The sequence below is a fragment of the Mus caroli genome, chromosome 11, assembly GCF_900094665.2.
Source record: "Mus caroli chromosome 11, CAROLI_EIJ_v1.1, whole genome shotgun sequence".
NCBI classification, from domain to species: domain Eukaryota; kingdom Metazoa; phylum Chordata; class Mammalia; order Rodentia; family Muridae; genus Mus; species Mus caroli.
The window spans coordinates 43,669,573-43,675,561 of NC_034580.1; the positions used below are offsets into that span (position 1 = coordinate 43,669,573).

At 46.6% G+C, this 5,989-nt stretch overlaps 1 pseudogene; it reads left to right on the top strand.

Annotated features, from left to right (window-relative positions):
• Nucleotides 1-717: 717 nt before the first annotated feature.
• LOC115032701 lies at nt 718-836 on the top strand (annotated as a pseudogene).
• Nucleotides 837-5,989: the final 5,153 nt, after the last annotated feature.

Here is a 5,989-nt window from a genome sequence, read left to right on the forward strand (position 1 = left end):
AGCACTTCCCCTTCAGAGGTCTACATTCTAGGGTGTAGGCTGAGTTCTTCTGTAAAGAGACGAACGTGATGCCAATAAAAAAAAAAAAAAAAAAAAAAAAAAAAAAAAAAAAAGAAGCAATCTTGTTTTACTTAATCAGAGAGACACCTCAAAGTGTGTCTTATAAACAAAAGGCAGACAGTGTCAACTGACCTAGTCATGCAGCTCAGGTTTATAATCTCTGCACTTGGAAAGTGGAGGCTGGTGGACAGACAAAAGTTCAAGACCAGTCTGAGCTACATGAATTCCAGGCCAGTGTGGGTTATATGAGACCCTCACAGAGAGACAGACAGGCAGGCAGGCAGACAGACAGACAGACTCACTCTCGGGCCACCAAGTCTGACCTGAATTCAATCCCCAGGACCTACATAGTGGAAAGGAAGAACTGTCTCCCATCTATTATTCTCTAATGCGTGCGCGCACACACACACACACACACACACACACACTAATGTCTCTTCAATTCTCAACTAAATAAAGAGCATTTCCTGATGTTAATACCTATGATAAGAAAAGACTTCTGTCTAGGAAACTGAGGACAAAGTGGGAGACCTGCTCTTTTCTAAAAGAAAATGGCAGAGGTGATCTGGAAAAGGGAAGATGGTGAAAACTGGGAGGAGTGAGAGGGGAACTGTGGTAGGATATATTGCATGAGAGAAAAAAGGAGGGGGGAATGATCCTGCACCTAGAGGCACCGTAGGTGTGGCTGCTCTGTCACGGGTGGCAGAGAAAAGAGAGGCTATGTCTATGCTCAGTGTTCTGGCCTGTAACATGTGAATGATTAGTAGTCTAACACTCCCTGAAAGAAGCAGACCAGTCTAGTGATGCACAGACGCAGATGGGCTCCCATGGAGCAAGCCAGAGATGAGATGAACCCCTACCTAGGGCCAAATGGCCCAGTAAGAAAGAGCCAGAGATTAGAACCTTGCCAGGGACCATTGTCCACCCCCTGCAGGGGTGAGCCTGAGACAGATGGTCCCCACATAGGCCCACATAGGTGGCCCTGGGTGAAGAACAAGCCCAAAACAATTATCTGTCCTGCACCATGAGGCCCGGACAGGGAGTTAGACTGATGTACGTACCACCAGTCTGGTACCACACAGGCCTGGGAGTGTGGGGGGCAGACGATGCCCAAGATGACCCCTGCCTGGTACCATAATGCACAGGTAGAGAATGGCACTCCTGAGACCACTCCTGAGATGACCCCAGACATTCAAAGACCCTGAGTGCCACAAAGAGGAGCTGGGTCCTGGGCTGCTCGATCCAGGGAGTGGCACTATTAGAGAGTGTGGCCCTATTGGAGTAGGTGTGGCCTTGTTGGAAGAAGTATGTCACTGTGGGTGTGGGCTTTAAGGCCTTCATCCTAGCTGCCTGGAAGCCAGTATTCTGCTAGCAGCCTTCAAATGAAGATATAGAGCTCTCAGCTCCTCCTGCACCACACCTGCCTGGATGCTGCCATGTTCCTGTCTTGACAATGGACTGAACCTTTGAATGTGTAAGCCAACTCCAATTAGATATTGTCCTTATAAGAGTTGCCTTGGTCATGGTGTTTGTAAAAACCTAAGTAAAACAATGGCCTTACAGCAGCAGGTGTCTGTTACCACCAAAGGCCAGGCAGATGTCCCCAGTCTGGGCTGCTGCCCAGTGACATATTGATGTCTGAGGGCTGTGCAGAACTGGCCCCACCCCTCACCTAGGCATTGTGAGAGAACTGGCCCTGGGGACTGAGAATAGGAGAGTTGACCCTTCCTCTAGCCAGCTGCAGTACTAGGGAAAGCGGCCCCACACATTGCCCAGAAAGCACAGTAGAGCTGGCCCTGGTTGTAGGAGTTGTGGGTAAGCTGATCCTGAGGGTATAGCATGGGAGAGCTAACCCTGCCATCATCTCTCATGCAGTGGCTTGGATGAGGGAAAGATATACCCTTTCCCCCTCCCCCTTGCCACCTAAGGCAGAGGGAGACCTGGCCCTGGAGTCATGATACAGGAGAACTGGCTCTGCCCCCTCACCAGCTGCAGCACTCAGGAAAATGAGCCCAGCACCTTGTCTGGGCATCATAATAGAGCCACTGGTCCTGGATGTAGATGTTACAGGTGAGCCAGCCCAAGGGCATGAGTGTGGAAGAGCTGGCCCTGCCTGCCTCTTGTCAGCTATGTGCTGGCATCAGCAAGGGAGAGATCCCCTCTCTTTTTCCCTCACCACCTGCAGTGAGTGAGAGAGCTGGCCCCCAGCAGGAGTCATGAAAGTAGGAGAGCTGTCTCTGCCCCTCACCTGCTGCAGTACTTGAGAGGGTGACCCCTGCACCTCACCTGGGTAGCACAGTAAAGCTGGCCCTGGATATGGGGATTGCAGATGAGCCAGCCCAGAGGAGCTGAGCACAGGAGAGCTGACCCTGATTCCTGTCTGATGTGAGGTGGTACAAACAAGGAAAAAATGCCTGCCTCCTCTCCCAGGTTCCTTGCCACCTGTGACTGGCAAGAGAGCTGGCCCTGGGGTCATGAGAGTGGGATAACAGGCCCTGTCCCTCACCTGCTGCAGCACTTAGGTGAGAGGGCCCTGAACTTTACCTGGGCAGCACAGTAGAGCTGGCCATGATGGTATGGGTGCAGATGAGCCAGCCCCAAAGGCCTGAGAGCAGGAGAGCTGGCTCTGCCCCCTTGATGGCAGTGGCAATGGATGAGCCAGTCAGGGAAGGGTAGGAGAGCTCATCTTGATGGTGTGGATATCGGAGCTAGTGGGCTGACCAGCTCAGATACCTCTCAAGGCCCAGATCAAGGGCTTTGAATTGGTCCACCCTAACATCTACCCCACCGATGAACTGCTGGGGTGTGTGAAAGGGCCACTCCTAGAGACCCAAACATTAGGATCTCTGTGACACAAGGCAACAACAGGATCTCCAGCACCATGCCTGCCTGAGTGCTGCCATGTTCCCTGTCATGACGATAATGGACTAAACCTCTGAAACTATAAGATGCTTTCTTTTATAAGGGTGGCCATGGTCATGGTGTCTCTTCGCAGCAACAGTGACTAAGACAATATTATGTATAGGGTTTATAGTTTCAAGCATCTACTTGAGTTCTGGCAACATATCTCCTGAGATTAAAAGGGACACTGCTGAATCTCCCATGTATAAAGAAGATATGCATTGTCGTGTCTGCTCTCGACCAGCAAGAACGACACGACACAGTCAGATTCTTCTCAACAGCCTTTATTGCGGGAATGCCTCGATGCTTCTATGGGGACCTCGGGCGCCCAGGGGGCTCTGTTTATATACTCTCAGCCCCCATCCACTCACAGCAGGCCACATCACCTCACCAGGCATGCAGCTTCAGCCAATCAGGGTGGCAGGGGCATGTCTCCACCAAATATGGACTTGTTTACACTGCCAGCATCATGATGCACCTGCGCAGCTCTCACGATGGCTGTGGCTTATTTTCAGGTGTATGAGGAAGTCAGGTGCAAGTCATAAGAGTTAGCTGCAGTCCCGGGGGCCATCTTGGGACTGCTGCCACACCCGCTCTTCACAATGCATGTCACTAAACTTCTGCTCCCTTGTTGTTTTCTTTTGTTACAGAGAATCCCAACTACGAACTACAGAGGAGAGATAGAATATTGTTTCTCCTCCTCCAAAGTATTAGGTGGAGCCCATAAAAATCCCTTGCAGCTAATATTTTGTTCTGCTCCACAGGAGCAGGCCAAGAAGCAGGCGTCAAGGAAATGATCATCCCATTCCAGAGATGCAGAGCTCAAGATGCAAGGAGATGCAGCAACCTACCATGCCACAAAACAAACTAAGCCAGGTCCTCTGGGCCATTAACAAGACTAAATCATGCCTCACTGCCTCTCAGTCACAAGAAGAGGACATTAGCAGTAAACCTGCCACGTGGTAGAATCATCGAGGAAGTTACAGAGTTGGGACAGGGAGGGATTTCTAGAGAACACGGTAAAAACAGCCTCCCTAAGGGGGCTCACAGTCATATCTCTGGGTAAGTATATTATCCAATTTCAGCATACCTACAAAGTGAAAGGTGTCTTTGTCCCTCTTGGTATTCCCATTGTGTTAAAGCAATGAATTAAAGTTTTAGAATTAAAACTTTTTTAAAAACTATTGGTTTCAGCCTTACTTTCCCAAGTGAATCTGAGAAATTATGGCCTTGCAAACCTCGTCAGTTAACATTCTCATTTTAAGTTGTTCCCAGGTAGACTTTTAAGAATGTGTGCTTGGCAAGTATTCATTATGCACCTACTGTTTGTCTCCACATTTGCTGAGCACCCACAGTGACCCAAGCACTGTGCTAAACGCTAAGGACAGTACTGAGGTGACGCAGCAGACTCCCACCCTCAGGGAGTCTTACAATCTGGCAGGACACACTGGTCATTAAACAGGAGCACACACGTCAGGATTTACAATCATTGTTCTTCCCAACTCTGCTGGTGGGAGTTTAAAATAGTACAACCTTTTGGAGGGCAAATTGCAGTTGCTATCAAAATTGTAAATGCATATAACATCAGATCCAAGAGACATAAAGTTAAAATAAGAGCCAAACTAAACTACACAGAAGATATTAAAATAAGGGCATGGAGTTTTAAATGTTATAGACATGAAAATAGTCTCTGCAATACTGTTAGTAATATTAAAAGGGGGGTGGAGGAGGAGGAGGAGAAAAGAAGGAAAGGGAAAAGGAAGAGAGAAGAGAGGGAGGGGGGAAAGTGAGCATAGAGGATAAATCTGATCAAAACACATCACTAGGAAAGAGAGAGAAAAGGAGGGAGAGGGAAAGAAAGGAAGATCCTTCAGTGTGCCCCTGAGAGGCTACTCAGCACCAGTAGGTGGTCATACAACCAGGCACACACTGGCAACACTACGTGGACTCAGTGGGGTTTCTTATAGAGCACTTAGGGCTGGAGAAATGGCTCAATGGTTAAGTGCACTTGCTGGTGTTACAGAGGACCTGAGTTCAATACCCGGCATCCAGATCAGGCAGCTCCCAGCTGCTTGTAACTCAAGTTCCAGGAAATCAGATGCCCTCCTCTGACCTCTATGGGCATCTACATATACATGCACATGCACACTGGCAGGCACATACATACAAATAGATAAAAATAATAAATAAAATCTTAAAAAGAAAGGGCACATGTAAAGTTTGGAGCAAAAGTAGCAGGAAGACTAAATAGGAGGGGATAGGAGTAAATTTGATCAAAATATATTCTATGAATTTTTAAGACAAATGGGAGCATTTTTAAATGTTGAAGAGTTTGAATATTCAACCATTCATGAAATGGCATGACCTAAAGGGTGCCAGAAGGAACTTCTATTAGGCAAAGAAATCATACGCAAAAGTGGAAAGTGCCTAGCTAGGTTAGCTAATGGTTAGTAACTGGTTAAGCTTCAGTTTGGGGTATAGTTTACTCTCCTGGAGTTTCCTAGATTCTGGAATCCTCTTTGCCTAATGGCCTGCACATATCATATTAATCATAAGAAAAAGAGGGAAAGGGGAATTTTTTAAGTGTCCATCCAGAGGAGTGTGGCTATAAAAAATTATGACATAATAAGTCATAATGGCTCTGATCTACAGTCCCAGCACTCAGGAAACTGAAGCAGGAGGATGGCCATGAATTTTACCAGCTCATCCTACATAGTGAAACTCCTATATTTAAAAAGAAAAAGAGGAAGAAAAGGAAAAAGAAAAAGAAAGAGAAAAAGAAAAAGAAAAGGAAAGGGAAAAAGAAAAGGAAAAAGAAAGAGAAAAAGAAGAAAAAGGAAGAGAAAAAGAAGAAAAAGAAAAAGGAAGAGAAAAAGAAGAAAAAGAAAACGAAAAAGAAAAAGAAAAAGAAAAAGAAAAAGAAAAAGAAAACGAAAACGAAAACGAAAACGAAAACGAAAAAGAAAAAGAAAAAGAAAAAGAAAAAGAAAAAGAAAAAGAAAAAGAAAAAGAAAAAGAAGGGAAGGGA